At 32.4% G+C, this 17,416-nt stretch overlaps 3 long non-coding RNA genes across 3 annotated transcripts; all 3 read right to left on the reverse strand.

The window, feature by feature from the left end:
- Positions 1–295: 295 nt before the first annotated feature.
- LOC134259073 (uncharacterized) lies at positions 296–1,490 on the reverse strand. Its single transcript, XR_009990271.1, has 3 exons — positions 1,236–1,490; positions 628–757; positions 296–471 (listed from the first exon to the last, which is right to left on the reverse strand). It is a non-coding gene; the product is annotated as an uncharacterized LOC134259073 (long non-coding RNA).
- A 5,076-nt stretch (positions 1,491–6,566) lies between these two features.
- Positions 6,567–17,008, reverse strand: LOC134259074 (uncharacterized). The gene is made up of 3 exons (XR_009990272.1): positions 16,914–17,008; positions 16,754–16,795; positions 6,567–7,361 (listed from the first exon to the last, which is right to left on the reverse strand). It is a non-coding gene; the product is annotated as an uncharacterized LOC134259074 (long non-coding RNA).
- On the reverse strand, positions 10,237–14,376 carry LOC134259075 (uncharacterized). The gene is made up of 3 exons (XR_009990273.1): positions 14,215–14,376; positions 13,168–13,356; positions 10,237–10,749 (listed from the first exon to the last, which is right to left on the reverse strand). It is a non-coding gene; the product is annotated as an uncharacterized LOC134259075 (long non-coding RNA).
- Positions 17,009–17,416: the final 408 nt, after the last annotated feature.

Consider the following 17,416-nt stretch of genomic DNA (forward strand, 5'->3'; position numbering starts at 1 on the left):
AAATTATGGATTTTGTCTTTTGTTGATATCTTCCCAGGTAGCACAACAACGTTATCAAAACGTTATAAAAACGTTTTCAAAATGTTACAAAAACATTTTCTAAAACGTTATTACAACGTTATTTTGTATGGTTTTTTTAACGTTATCATAACGTTTTTCAAAAACATTGTCCTGCAATGTTTTGAAAACATTTTTAAAAACGTTTTCAACACATTTTTTAAAACGTTTTCAAAACATTTCTAACATGTTTTAAAGAATTAAAAAAGTACAAAAAAAAAATTATTGTACTTCCTACAGTTTTAATTAGTTTAAACCATTTCACAAATGTAATCCATGAACTTTTTTAACATCCGCACAGTCAATAATAGTCTTCTAACATAGAAGATTTGTCACAATTGAAATCAGAAAAAAAATCACAATATCCTTCCTTTGAAAATCATTCGTTTGGCACTTGGGCTTCTTTGTTTTCTTCTGAAAAACAAAGATATAGAGAATAACTTTAGAATATTTACAAACTAAATAAATAAGATAAATACAAGGAAATGTGTATGTTCTACTGTTCTATAAAATATATACTAAAAAAATCCATCTCCGTAATACATTCTTGTCAGGAAACTTAAAACATACCTTAAAGTATTAATACTCCTGTAAATCCTTCAAGGATGGTGTGTAGCAAAACCTCATTATGCCCAATCCCTCTTATAACATGTAATCTTTAAAAAGGTACCAAATAATATTTGGTATTTGCAAACAGCCGCTGTAAATGAAAAATTATATTTGTGTTAAGAATTGTAAATTGAAAAATATTAAAATATATACATGACACTGTACATGAATAGAAATTAGTTTACATATCCGAAGAAGTATTTAACCAACTCCATCGTTAAGCCCCCCCCCCCCCACACACACACACAAACTCATCCTACATATGTTTAGAAGCTTTCAAGTTGACAGTCTCTCTCTAAGCCTGGGGTGATTATACTAAAGTTTACATTAATAAAGAAAACTCACACTAGATACAAGTCACAATACATATGTACATGCACAATCATGATAAACTTCCATGATCAGTTTACTTCAAAAACAACCAATTAACCGCCCTCAAATATCCAGGATGTATACAATCATTTACAAGAAATGATTTAGGCTTGTACAAACACATGCAACTATAATCATAATAATAATTTTTCTTTATACATGTATACACAATGAATACTACTTTAAATTCAACATACCTTACGGTGATGTAAAATATTCCCTAAATCCTGTTCTTTGTCTTTCAAGAATGCTGCCCGGATTTTCAAAATCTTGATAAGTTGACCTATATAGATCACGTGGAAATAGTTTGCAGCAAGGAGCGGTTTCATCAGCACTGACCACGGCATCCCGCTGTGTCAATCAATTAACTTTTGATAAACGCATTATCCAGGAGGAAACAACATAAGCGAATAAATGCACAGCAGTACTTTGTTGAACTACATCACATCTTAGAAAAAATACCTTAAAAACGGCTTTTTATACATTTTATCACAATGTTTATTTTCAGGAAATCAATGTGGTATTTAAACCAATTAAAAAGAAGAACTAAATTAAATAAAAATTGGTTGAAATTTATTTTTCTCATTAGACTTTAAAAGATATCACCAAGAAATTAATAAAAAACAAAAGGAAAAAAGGGAAATACCATATGTATTTTTTTTTTACGAATTGAAATATAGAAATGTTTGTTTATTGTTTCTATAACGTTTTAACAACGTTTTCCAAACATTTTAAGGCAATGTTATATCTATGTTTTCTGGTATCATTTGTAATTAAAATTTATAATAAATTTCATTCAATTTAAAAATAAATATTCTTAAAATTTGAGTCAACCTACACAGCGCTCTGTATATATTCGTAAAAATATCATAGTATGAATTTTTAGAATATTTTTTTCCCAATCAATCATGTCAGTGGAATGTGAAAACATTTGTATAATGCTTTTTCAGCAATAAAAAATGATTCTTATTACCATTATAAAAATGTTATGCAAAAATGTTTTCTAAAAACTTCCTCCCAACCAGTTTTAAACGTTATGAAAAACATTTTAAAAATGTTTTTGAGAAACGTTTTCTAAAAACGTCATTATAACCTAAATAAAACGTTATAAAAACATTTTTCAAACGTTATGTCAAAAACGTTTTGGGATAACATCCTTACAACCGGAATATAATGTTATGAAAACGTTTTGTGCTACCTGGGTTGCGTGTGTCGCTCTAGAGTCGCGAAGTAAGAGTTGATCTGAATTGGTTCAGTGGATTCGAAGCCCACTGTGGGCGTAGATACTGATCCTTTAAATGAGATTTTATAAACCAAGGTCACTTGTCGCAGGAGTTACTGACACGAAAAGATCCCTCCGTGCTCAATGGCCCTGAGTGACGAGTATAAACATTGTTGGCTCATATTATGAAAGAAATCCCTTTGGAATACATTTAATTTATTAAAGTTCAAAATATTTAAACGATCTTTTTATACCTTTTATATTATTTCATTTCAAAGACCTTTTTAAGACTCATATACTTATGCAAGTAGGATATCGATTGTTTAAAAGAAAGGACAAAGCTGTTAAAAACATCAAAATTACAAACAATAAAAAGTACATACTACAACTGTTTGCATTATTAATGTACACAAAAGTGCTTTATGTTTGTTTTTTTGTTTTTTTTTTCATTGACAGCGATGCTTACACAACCTTGATTAATTTAATAACCTATAGTTGATCATGAATGTATTTGAAGATTGGTGTAATTTTCTTTAACCTTTTTTGATGTTTTCTCAATATTTAAGACTTAATATAGTACTCAAAGTTAAAGAAAATATAACAATCTACATTTTAAAACATACATTTTCTATATGGACATGCATTTATTGGATAATAAATATATAATTATTGTTTGTATAATAATTTTTTGTTATTTACAGAGGTTCATTCTATTTATTTTATTTTTTTATGTATATTTTCATATTTTTTGGACATTTATTGAAACTGAGCTGATCAATTTGTATACTATAGGTGTACCCCCTTCATATTCCTTTTTGTTATGCGATAACATATTACACATAGCGCAAACATTTAGAATCAATAATATTTACTGTATCATGTTGAAGAGATATTATCTTTATTGTTATATAGCTGAAGTTTACCTTATCTTTTTAAGATGCAATATGAATTTTAGATTATGAATTTTGTCATTTTGTTGATATCTTTGTTAAATTGTTCTCCTGTTGATAGTTGGAAAACCTTTGAATGTTTTTCTTACTACATTTAGATCAAGTTTACATTAACTATTTCCTAAAAAATTAAAAAGCACGATATTGAAAAGAATATAGTTATGGAACGGATGAAATGGAATAGATAAAATATGTGGTTCACCCGAAGGAAAAAATATTTTCCGACGTAGCAAAGCCAACGAAGAATACAGTTTATTTACGAGGTACATGTAAATAATAAATCAGCTTTTTACCAAGAATTCGCTCCAAAATTGTTTCATTGTACCGAAAGAGTTTAAGGAGATTCTAATTTCTTACACCAGATGACCAAACAATTTAAAAGAAGTAGAGACATTTAAATAAACACATATGCATAAAAATGAAATTATTTTAATTCGATTTATCTACACATGTAATGCAATAATAACGAGGAAAAACTGAAATAATTTTTAACTAAAAATTAAAAAAAATAATAATAATGACTTTCATTTGTATGATTCTGAAATGTCAATTTCTGGTCGTTTAAGTCACACAGCTTATCGCTGACTCGATATTCCTCGAATGGAGATTTTAATCCAATAGCTGGGAAGTTGATAATTTGATTCGAACAGAGGTGTGGATCACAATAGATATATTGGATTAAGGTAATAAGACCCATATAAATATACAGGATGTATGAAATTTAATCTAACAGATCTGTATTTCAAAACGTGACGAATTTGCAACACCATCATGTTTTTACGACAGAAAATAACTTTTAAATCATACAGGTTCTCATAAACAGAAATTAAATATTACATGGAATGGTATCTTTCTTATTGTTCTTTAACCAGGTGAAGTGTAACAAAATTGAACGTGATACGGGGTCTCGGTTTTTAGTTGGCATCCGAAGCACTTTCACTTCAAACGTTCGATTTTTTTGGAAAGGAACATTTGCTACCTATGTTTTAGGTCAGATTCCGCCGTTATTTGAACACACGATCTTCCAGTCATGGGTATTGAGGGTACAAAATGATTTACTCTTAGGCTATTAAAACATAAAAAGAACATTAAAAAAATTAAGCTTTTGTTATGCAACTGTATGCATTGTGTAGTATATGTTTTTTTTTAATTAAATTTGTATTGACATCTTTTCACAAGAAATTCGGGTTTTCTCTGCAAGTTTGCCAGCAGGAATTCTTCTCCTTGCCACCTTTTTGGGAAATAAATAGATGTCATTTTAATGATTTATTGAAATCGGTGTCTCGACACAATACATGTATACCTAAAGAAAACATTATTTTATCTTATGCAGTATCAATACACAGAACTTCTTTTCACAACCTTCTGATAACTCCTTTATAAAGTATGGGTGGCTTTCTGTTAATGCAATCAAAATCCACGATCCGTACTGGTCCCTAATTCTTTCGTTTTTCTCATTAATAACATTTTAAAATACTATTAAATTTACAGAAAATCTCATTTATATATATTTATCCATGAGAAATATTTTTTATCTAAAAGATCGCCTGAACTTGTTATATAGAAATTCATGATCTAACTATGGATTCGTCTTAAAATTTGTCTCCTAGAAAGATCGAGTTGTTTGTTACTGCTTTTTGAAAATATGCTTTATAGGACGCCATTAAGAAATGTGAATTTTCTTTATTATCGTAGAGGGAAGAACAATAAAAGTGAACGCAAATAACGATTTCTACAGTTCAATTATACTCCATAAAAAGACTGAAATTTAAGTTTGATATAATGATGTCACTATGTATTATTCCCTTCAAATCAATGTAGAAAGTCCCCGCCAAGATACGAGTGTTTAATTTTTATGGTTTTTTTAAAGATTGAATAAGCTGTAAGATAATTCAATCTTACAGTACGTTCTTAGAATACAATGAATTATAAAGTGAAAAGAGAAGTGCATGAGTCATATGAATGCAAATAAATATGGAAAACAAAAGCATTCATCCGTATCCTTGTACATATAGATGCACTTTCGAAATTAAATGCCTGCCCTGATAGAATTTCCAGAAAGTGAAGTGTCTCATTTATAATTTACTGATTAAAAAAACAAAACCAATAGGTAACTGTAAGCTGTATGGGAGATTTGTTGAATATACTTTCGGTTCTGGAATGTGTTTAAAAACGTTTTGCTTCCATTGAATATAATTAACAAGTACGAAGGCTTACAAAATATTGTTGGCTCACATTACGAATGAAATCCATCTCGAGTGATTTTATAAAGTCAAAACATTTAATTAATTTTTTATGTTAGTGTGTATTTTATATATCCAAAACCTTATTTTAAAACTTATTCACTTGTACATGTAGGGTATAGTTTGTTTTAAAAAAGCGGAGATTTGGGAGGAGAAAAATATTGTCCTTTCATTTCAAACTCAGTAATCTAAACCTACTATAACGAATTAATAAAAGATTGATGTCATTTGTACATCATTATAAAAAAAATATTTTGAAGCAGTATGTCATTAAAAACTTGATGAAGTTACAAAACACATCAGGACACAAAGCGGATCATCCCCTCGAAAAAAAGCAAAGGCAGCATTCGACATTTATCACGATGCGAATTCAATCACAAAACATGAAGAACAAGCTTATTCCGGCAATTTGTGTCCACCGCTTAGTGAAAAAAGTAAAGGATGCGCAGAAGAAGGGGAGGGGGGGGGGCGGGGGTCTTATCCCTCTGACAGAAATTGTAGAATTATTTCATAAATTCATGTTTACTAAAATCAAAAGAGTTCTTCTTTAAGCCATAGGGGGTTCTCGATATATCATATGTAAAAGAAAGCATTAATGACAGACAAAAAGAAGGACACACCGACGGAGGAACAAACCCAAATTAATATCCTCAACTTTCAATGAAAGAAGGGGACAACAAAAGACCAACTAAACCATATACACACACTAATAAAATATGTCTTTAATCTGTGTATTTTACCATTTGTTTCATAGACAAGATTATGATTTTTAGTAAGTTGATTTCTTTAGATACCGGTATCTTGCCCATTCCTTCCCCGCCTTATGGACACTAATTCTTCCTAGCTTACAAGCTTTGTACAGCTCTCATAGAAACAAATCCACAATCCACAGTATGTGTATTAAAGCCCTTATGATTTTAAATGCATTCGGATGTGTAAATATATACTCATGATAAATTTATAGTTTTTAAAATCGAAATGATTGTCACAGAATTTTTCGTAGCATGTATTTTCTTGTTTTGTTGTTTATTGAAGGAAAATCTAAAACGTAGTAACCGATACCTGGTTAATTTATGATTGATTTTAAAATTAAAGTTTTAATTTGAACAGTTTATTTATTTCATGTCTTCATTATTTGACAAGAAATTTCGAATTCCAGTATGAAAGGTTAATATGTACCTTTATTGAACAATGTTTGGCACAGTTCACAAACTACGACAGTGGTAAGAAAGTATATAACAAAACGTGTATACAGTTAATAGATGCAACACAACAAAACACAAGCTGTCATTTAGTGTCTTTGTACATCAATAAGAAATGTCGGTATACATGGACGTAAAAAGGAATGACAAATCATAAAATTGACTTTAGCCGATGCCTTATAAAGTAACATAAATTTCATTGAAATTCATTTTTCAGTGGCATTCCGTTGGTCTAGATCATAAGTTCTTGGATATAGAAAGCAAACTGCACGAGCCACTTGAATTGTTCCGAATGTGACGTTACATACGTCGTATGTACCTTACATCGCAGTTTAATAGCAAAGTTGAAATAGTGGTTGTATTTTTTGTGACGAGAATAAAAAAGTAAAATATAAATTTCAATAACACATAGTTGGTCAAATGATCAGATATTGTTGAGTATGGAAAGCAACTGCACGAGCCATTTTGGCGATATAGGATTTGATCACATAACCGACTTCTTTTCATACATCCATAAAAAAATCTAATTCTTTAAGTATCAATTTTTCCCCAGGATCAATTATAATTTGTTTCGCCCTAGATGTTGGTCATTTCATTCTTTTCATATCTCATGACGGCTCCATCTCAACCGAACAACGGTCTGTGGTCTCCTCATTTAATGGTGTGTTTTCAATGTCTGTATCATGATTTTCATAAACATCGGTTTCTGCAAAAATAAGTACACGCAGGGGGAATAAGGAAGCATACAAAATATTCTACGTTGACTAAATCGGTGCTACATTATGACGTCATAGTAGGCGAGATGACGTCAATTTTAGAATTCAATTTTTTTGTAATATTGGTATTTAGAGATGTAATGTAACTCTAGAAAATGAATAGATACGTGTAAACATTAACAAAAATAAAATGTTCTTATTTCGTTATGATGTATTCTGTCATTTTGATTAAAATCTACCACCGATGACGTCATATGTGTACATCATGTAACTTGGTAATTGATCGGGAATTGATCATGTCGTGTAAAGAGAATTTGGCTATGACGGCATGAACAAAGATACGTAAAATGGAGTTTGAAATCAAATATCGTGAATATTTTGTGAAATTTATATGGAGTTCAGTTAATAAAATAGGTATGCTAATCTATATTTATCGATTATATTCTCTATCGAAGACAGTCAGCTATATACGTATCCCGGTCAGCCTTTCCTCTGTCAATTGTGACAAAAATAATGCAACAGAACAACAATAAGCTGTATATTTCAAAACATAAAATTTGTACAGATGGAAAGTTTGCATCCTAAAATACTTGGAAAGTGCTGCTAGAATCCCGAGTTAAGCATGGTTTTACGAAAAATCTCGGTTCAAAGGTAAAAAATTCAAAACATCGGGTAAGGTTTCGTGCGAATGTGTGGAATAATTATTTTACTGACGGGACAGTAGGATTCTAGCAGCACTTTTTAGACAAATTAGATGTTTTTCAACTACAATATTTACTCAAAGAAGTTATTAAACTCCGGAGTATTGTTGTTCTGTTCGCTTTTTTATTAAGGAAAATTTCGCTATTAATAGAAGTCACGTGATGCCGTGGTGGTGCTGCACGTTGTTGCGTTAGACACTTTTATTTTTATGCAATAGATAACTAGTGCTAATTGTAACGGGGACCGTTACAGATGTTCCCCAAACGCTCCCCATCTCCCTTTTGGTGCCATATCCCCTCTAAGCTTCACTAAATAAGACAAATTTTATGCATTTGAGACTTTAACAACGTTTACCCAGAAGGGTACCAAGTTCATTCAAATTTAGCACTGCACGCGTGCGCATGTGATGCATCATCTTGTCTGCACAATCTATATAATTTAATATACTAAATATTAAAGTATTTAATCCAAAAGTATTAAAGAATACGCACATTCAAGTGTATTTTTGATTTTACTCATTTCACGTGCACGCACGTGCATACATGAGCATGGTGACATACCTTCTTGTAGAAGTCCATTACATCTATCTATGTTCTAAATCCCACTCCGTTTGGTTGTAAACCAAGGGAGTTATAGCTGATTAAAGTTTCATCCAATCAGATTGCAGCGTACGTTCACGCACGTGTATTGATGTACATGGTGATCATACCTTCTTGTAGAAGTCTATTATATCTATCTATGTTCCAAATCTCATCCTGTTTAATTGAAAACTAAGGGAGTTATAGTTATTTAAAGTTTCGGCCAATCAGATTGCAGCGCACGTACACGCACGTGTATGGATGTGCATGGTGTCCATACTTTCTTGTAGAAGTCTATTATATCTATCTATGTTCCAAATCACATCCTGTTTGGTTGAAAACGAAGGGAGATATAGCTATTTAAAGTTTCAGCCAATCAGATTGCAGCGCACGTGCATGCACGTGTTTTCATGATTATTGTTATATATCATTTTGTAGGATATCCTAATGCATGGCTATGTTCAAAATTTCAAAGGATTTCGCAAAGACCCTAAAAACAACGAGTGACAAAATTTTCCCAGGTCTTGCAAAGCAACCTTCCTAGCGATAAGCAAAAGATTAAATGTTTCTGTCTAGATTGTCAACTTTGCTAACATTCTCTTTTTCGATTTGTCTCAGAAACCCTTACTTGAATTCTTTAATTTGGTGTGAGCATGAGGTCTAAAGGGTACTCTCTCTAACAGCATTCTTGAAATCGTATCCACAACAGTTTAACTTCCAATATTATGACTTTTGATATCGGATATATCATGTTTGTGAAACGTGTCATACTACAGAAACATAAGTGTTTTGCTACATTACCATCTTAAAAATGGCTTTAAAATCATTTAATATACAATATAACTAGGTAAATAAAATAAACAAATTATATAATAATTCAAAAAATCCAAATGTATTTACAATAATGATGAACAATCTTCATTAGTTGCAATCAGTAAGTAGAACAATACTTTTATAATAAACGCACAGAAATGTGTTGTGTATGTTTCGAATTTGCAGCTTTCCACTAGCAACTGGTGGTACCTCAATAGGAGTGTAAAATTCTCTGAAAGGTATATTGTAAACATATTACATATGGCTGTGTATTCTTTTTTAGCGGCTTTGGCGGAATGCAGCAATCACTAAATCAAGTACAAAGCTAAAAGTCTTGTACATAAACATAAATAAGAATATCTACGCTAACTTATTCAAAAGTCAATTTCCACCAAATATTGTACAAGCTAAATATTATACATTTACAGCATTAAAGAAACAAATCTCTTTGAAGGTATTGCCCTGCATAAGAACAATTTGAATCCCCTACACTAAGGATGCTCTGTGCCAAGTTTCACTTTGGTTCTGGAAAATGATATTGTGAAATTTTAGACAATGATGATAATGGATAAAATTATGTTTTTAAAAAATTTACTGGTTCCTTTAGCTCAGATGGGCTAATAAATATGCAACAGGCACAGTTTTGCAGTTGACATTGAAATGCGACTGGACATCTCTTCAATCTTGTTTTATAAGCAGGACAGGGGTCCGGTGGGGAAGGATTTCCTGTTTATTTTGGAAAACTACATGTACATGCCCTATGTACTGAATTCCTTGGAATCATACACATGTTTATGCCTTTAATTAGTTGTATGTGCCAAAATAACAATTTTTTTTACATTATACTGTAAAAAATACACATACATGTATTACAAGATCTTCTATTCCTGCTGAAGACAGAGGATCTATCTTAATCATTAGAATAAGTAAGTCTAAACTTTGAAAGGGAAGACCTTAATAAAGAGGTCAACATGCTACACAAACAAAATATTATTATATTTAAAAATAACATTTATTCCAATGTAATTACTGGTACATGTATTTCTGTTACAAAAACTATTTCACTTGAAAAACTGAGAGCAATTGATATGTTCATATTTGTGGATTTATGTTGTCAAATCAAAATTTAAAAATGATACACAGTGTGTTTAAAAATTGTCTTCACAAACCAAAACTTGACTTATTTTCACTATGCTGTTTATTCCATGTCACATCCAAACAGATGATCTTCTGGCAAATCATGGTCATGCTTGGTATCAAAATTCAGTCTTCAGATGAGTCACACCTATCCAAAAGAAATTGAAATTTTTTAATCTATAATTCTTTTACTAATAAAAAGTGCAATTCATGAGATTATAAATTAGATTATCAAATTGAGAGATAAGATATTGTCACATTTTCTGTGTATAATTTGTAAATTTTAATGTACTCTTTCATCAATTAAAAGAAGTTTACACCAATTAAGGCAGTCATTTATGCTATTCCCTAATAAGACAACATACAAGTGCAAAGTAATCATGCACTAGTGGGTTTAGGATAATGTGCTAGAGTATTTATGACAACATACTAGCACGAGGTGACAATGTGCTAGCATGTACGTCAGTGATAATATGCCAGCACACTGAATCCAACATGCAGTGAAGCTAACACTCAACAGATTGTTTAAAGTTGTGTTTGCATGATATTTTGTTTTGTGTTAACACAGCAGCGTGTTGTTTAAAGCTGCATTGGAGTGGCAGTCTGTTGAAATTAACATGCTAACACACTGCAACTTCACATCATTGGAACACCATAATTTTAAAACTGACAAACCAATATCTTATGATTACTAACTAGGTAATTGCAACTGTAAATGCTGATTTCATGGTGACAATAATACCGGTAATTCACTGTATATCTGAGAACTGATCAATTATAATAAGGCGTGTCCAGATAGGGCCACTTGCTAAAGCTCAATAGCACTTTCATAAAAGCGTGCCATCTTACCGACACAAAAGACGCCATTAGGCTATCACACAGCTCGCCATCACAACACTGAAAAACACTTTCGCACTAACACAAGTTCGCACCACACGCTGTCACACTAACACACAACACACTGTCACGCTAATACAATTTCACACAACAAAATATCAGGCTAACACGAGTTCACACAACACACTATCATGCTAACACGAATTCACAAACACGCTGTCTCGCTAACACAAGTTCACACAACACGCTGTCTCGCTAACACAAGTTTTACACAACACGCAGTCTCGCTAATACGAGTTCATACAACACACTGTCTAGCTAACACAAGTACACGCAACACACTGTCACGCTTAGATGAATTCACACAACACACTGTCACGCTAACATGAGTTTACACAACACGCAGTCTCACTAACACGCGTTTACACAATACACTGTCATGCTAACACGAGTTTACACAATACACTGTCACGCTAACACAAAGTCACAAAACAGGCTGTCTCACTATTCACTAACACAAGTTCGCACCAAATGCTGTTGCGATAACACACTGTCATCCTAATACCATTTCACACAACACACTGTCATTCTAATACCATTTCACACAACACACTGTCAGGCTAACACGAGTTCACACAACACACTGTCACGCTAACACGAATTCTCAAAACAGGCTGTCTCACTATTCACTAACACAAGTTCGCACCAAACGCTGTTGCGATAACACACTGTCATCCTAATACCATTTCACACAACACACTGTCATCCTAATACCATTTCACACAACACACTGTCAGGCTAACACGAGTTCACACAACACACTGTCACGCTAACACAAATTCAAAAAACATGCAATATCGCTAACACGAGTTCACATAACACGCAGTCTGGCTAACACGAGTTCACACAATATGCAATCTTGCTAACACGAGTTCACACAACACACTATCTCTCTAACACCAGTTCACACGACAAATTTTCAGGATAACAAGTTCACACAACACACTGTCACGCTAACACGAATTCACACAACATGCTGTCTCGTTAATAAGAATACACACAACACGCTGTCTCGCTAACATGAGTTTACACAACACGCAGTCTCGCTAACACGAGTTTACACAACACGCAGTCTCACTAACACCAGTTTACACAACACGAAGTCTCGCTAATACGAGTTCAATCAACACTCTGTCTAGCTAACACGAGTTTACACAACACACTGTCACACTTACACTTTATACACGATTTTACACAACACGCTGTCCCGCTAACACGAGTTTACGCAACACATTGTCAAGCTAACAAGAATTCACACAACCCACTGTCAGGCTAACACAATTAAGTTCACAAAACACACTGCCTTGCTAACACAAATTCATACAACACACTGTCTCGCTAACACAAGTTCACACAACACACTCACATTGCTGAGTTTAAAGTAAAGGTCTACCCTAATTTGAAGAGGTTTAAAACTAACATATCTCTATATTAGTAAAAAGCTTCAAATTTAAGACAAAAACATTTATGCAGTAATGTTCCTTAACATGCATCTGGCATATAAAATGAATGAGACCTTAAAAACCTCACAGTACATGTTTACTTAGCTAATTAAAGGTCTAAATTGATGCTATTCAACAATATATATCAACATCTCTAAGTATGTGAATGAGTGAAATTCTCAAATAAATATTATAAATCAAAGTATCAATAAGAAGCTGAACCTTACGTTGCAGGTTCCAATCCCATTGCTAAATGCTTTAGACAGGTTACTCCTATGAGACTGCATAAACCAAGATTCTGTGTCACGGTAGGTGTTAGCACAAAATGGATCTCATACTTCTTAAAGGCAATAAGTGCTGAGTACAAGTCTATATTTGCAGCTAATACCATCCCAAGTGGTGGCACCATGAAATGACTGAAAAATGTATGATTAAGGCAAATAAACAAACATTAAACCATTACAGCAGTCTTATCAAACAAAAATGCAAACTTTCTATTATTTCAATTTTTTTAAACAAATTTCTTTTGCAATTTAACTGAGCAATATTTGTCCTTTTTTGTCAGTAAAGTATGATATTAAATAATTAAGACTTTTTGAGAACATCTATTTATAGCGAGTCCAGACAGCAGCACAAATCCCTGCCCATAATGCGAGCTCTTATGATAACACCTTGGCAAAAGAAGATTGTGACTTGCACATTGCTCCACACAATTTTTCCGCAGTATACTTTGGACACACAGTGCTTAGCTTCTTTAACATGTTTAAGCTACATTCAAAATTCATTTCTATTTAATTTGAATTAGCTATCCTTACTCATGTTCACATGGAGCTAATGGGAAGTAATTTAACGAGCAGTGAATTCATTCGAATTAAACATTTGAATAAACTCTCAGTGTGAACATTGAGCATGGATGCACCAAATGTCAAATGCGGCTTGACAAGCACAATCTAAATTAAAACTAAATAAGTATCTGCCCTCACCCTTACAGTCACACTGTCAATATATAATTAGTTGAATATATTCTGTAACATTAAGTGCAGTTTGAATTATAGAGTATGATCACTATGATAGATAGTAGGACTGTTGAAATTACATCCTCAAATTTAAAAAAAATAAAATATAAAGCTGTGGGGATTTACAAGGCAAACAGAGAGCGTCTGAACTGTAAAACAGATAATATATCGGTGTGTCTGTGTATTTCTAATAACATCAATGTACGTCACTGTCATGTAATCAGTAGTGTAAATTTTAAGTAATAAAAATATTCTAACCTTCATTCCAATGGTCCAAGCCAATCATACATTAAAATGTCGCCGTCAGCTCTTTCATCACTCGATACAATTATCACTGGGGAATCCGAAGCAGAGTCAAGAGTGTTCATCCTTGTTAATGTGACAGTCAGAATTTCCTCGTAAACAATTCACACAAGATTCTTAGGGTGCGTTCACAGTTCTACCATTAGTACCAACTTTCAATATACCATTGGTACAATAATTTGACAATGGTACCAACTGTACCAATAAACCCTTTTCAGTATTGGCATACAAATGTAACAATTTTACCGAAAATGTTACCAATGGGAGTCCAATGGAGACATTGGAGAATATGTTGAATTACAGATTTCTTTTCTTACTAATTAGCACATGCCAGTGCAAGAAAACTGTGTAAAGGTTTTTGACTAGTAAATAATCCGACAAACAAACCACATTAGATCATACACTTCTTTAGTTGCCATATCTATGAGTTTTATATAATCCATTTAATGGATCAATGTCGTAAAAAATCATATTTTAAACTTCAAAATCATGAATATAAGTGTTTGATATGATTTTTATGTGATTTTGGCATGATTTGTTAAAAAGGATTAGAGAAAAAATCGTTTATATCATTGTAAAATTTCAGTCTTTCTATGCTTGTTGCCATTTTCGATAAATAACGTCATTTACCAACACTAACCACACTCTAGACTGTTCAGAAAAATATACCATTGGCAAAAAAATTCGTACCAGTGGCATGCCAATGGTAATTAAATACCAACGGCAAATCTACCAACGGCAGAACTGTGCACCCTTAGAATATATGAAGGATAATTCTGCTTAGAATAATGTTCCAGAGAAGTTACAAAGTACTTCGTAGCTCCATATTAAATGAATGTGCATGTCTACAAACGGATTCTTTGTGAGAAAATGTTCAACTTCACAAATATTCTATTTTCAGTTTGTAAACCATGACAAACGTGTGTCCGACGTCGACTCGAAGGGGCACACTAAAAACGGGATATACTAGAGACCTGATATTTACCTGACGTTTTAATTTTTAATTAAATGGTAATATTGAGTATTTTAAATTACTTATGTACAGACTTTATGACTTCGAGGCATATGCTATACAAAAATTCAATTGTTTGGAACATTTACAGACAAATTTGAATCAGGTCAAATAAGTGTTTAGTACATCGCGTCTTTAGTACCTTCCTATTTCCCACAATGCCGCGCGTTGTTTACAAACAAGCGCGAAAAAATCCTCTAAACTAGGTACTATTTATTGTTGTGTACATCATCACATTTTAAAATTATTTGAATAAAAAGAAAACAAAGAAACACCGAATCAAAACTATATCTTTTAGATGCATCAACTAAAAATGTGCACATGTATGCAGTAAAGGCTTGGCTGGCTATAGTAGACAACTTGTTCCTGAAAGGTTTCTCACATACATGTACTTGTTTTATATAAAAAACAATTAAATATAGCTGGAAGTTTATTTCTTTTTATATCAAATGACAAGATTTTATAAGTTCGAAATTATTTCAGTCAAACTTTTTCATAATATACCAATATTTTTAGCTATCAGAAAAAACGTGTATGAGCTATTAACCCCTAATTATAGGGGCCAGCCCCTTTTCATTAATCTAATATGAAAGCTCTCGTAATTACACACAACTTTTGTTATATATTTCTTACCAAATTATTCTCGGTTCAAAAGTTATTACACAAAAAGTAGCAAAAATTCAAGAAAAAAAATTACTAAAATTTGCCGTTTTATAGCTTCCAAACTTTAGGAAATCAGCTTATAATTTTATCGTTCTGCACATCTACAATGTATTGGCTACAAGTTCTCCAACTTTCGTGTAAATATCTTACGTCGTTCTTGAGATTTTTAGTGGAAACGAGACATCAAAATTATCAATTAAAGGGCAATAACTCACAATTAAAGGCATGCATCAAAAAATTGAAAACAGGTGTAAATAGGTTTAATTACAAGGTATCTAACCTGAAAGTTTCATAAAAATCAGTCCAAAGGTCTTTGAGAAATCGCCTGTCAAAAATCGAGCGGGCAAAAAAAAAAATAAAATAATAATAAGAAACAGTAGAATAACAGTAGGGTCTTCAATACGAAGGAAGCGGAAAACGAGAATCCATCGAGCCGTTTTCGAGAAATCGCGTGCACAAAATCGGTAAGAAAAAAAAACAATAATAATAATAAAAGTGAAAAAGAAAGCTAAGAATAACAAGAAGGTCTTCCGCTGAAGACGGAAGAACTTAATAATAATAATAATAAGAAACAGAGTAAAAACAATATGTTCCCCAACTTCGTTTGGGGAACATAATAATAGTTTACGCTTATCAGCGGTTTTGGTAAATTATCAAACTAAATTTTCTTTAAAAAGTCTGAATTTCCCGAAAAAATGACTTATATGCTTCCTTAACATACCCGCGCAGCTTTGGTTTTATACAAATACATCAGCAATTAGGTCTTAACAGTAATAAATAATGGTTTAGAGAGGCTGTGTTTAGTTTTTTAAATCTTACGTTTTTGTTGTTTCTGAAAGTTGCAAAACCGTGATATGGTATCTGTAATTAAAATAGATTTAATTTGATATATGTATAAAGAAAACGTACTTCTTAGTATGTGTCAAGCATTGAGGTTTTTCAAATGAAATGGAATTAAAAGAATTACAATAGCACATACCTAGTATGGAGGAACATGAATTCCTAGAACGATGTACATGAACATGAAGAATACATATAAGAACTCCAATTATCAGGCTTGCAATTCCAAAGCAGATTGGGACGCTGGAAAAAGAGAGAATATAAAAATTTATATTCCATTGATATTTTTTGATTGATTTTATATTGTTTAATGTCCCTCTCAAAAATTTTTCACTCATATAGAGACTTTAGCGGATGCTGGTGAAGGGCTTAAAATTTTGACTTTTCCTCGGCATTAAGGGCCATTGAACAGCGAAGGATCTTTTTCGTGCCAACGCCTGCCGCTGTTTTTAAGGTCTCATCCGTAGGACCCTCAACTTTTATTTCAAAGTGCCGAGCATGGCGAAGGAACAGTTGCTACCAAATTTTATCGTCTTAGGTTGGTCGCGGCCAAGATTCGAACTCATGACCTCCCGATCACGGAACGAGTGCTCCACTGACTGAACTACCATGAACGGTCCATCGATATTTTTAATAAAAAAT

The sequence above is a fragment of the Saccostrea cucullata genome, unplaced genomic scaffold (assembly GCF_032062105.1).
Source record: "Saccostrea cucullata isolate Sc308-1 unplaced genomic scaffold, CSIRO_AGI_Scuc_v1 ctg11808, whole genome shotgun sequence".
Classification (NCBI taxonomy): Eukaryota; Metazoa; Mollusca; class Bivalvia; order Ostreida; family Ostreidae; genus Saccostrea; species Saccostrea cuccullata.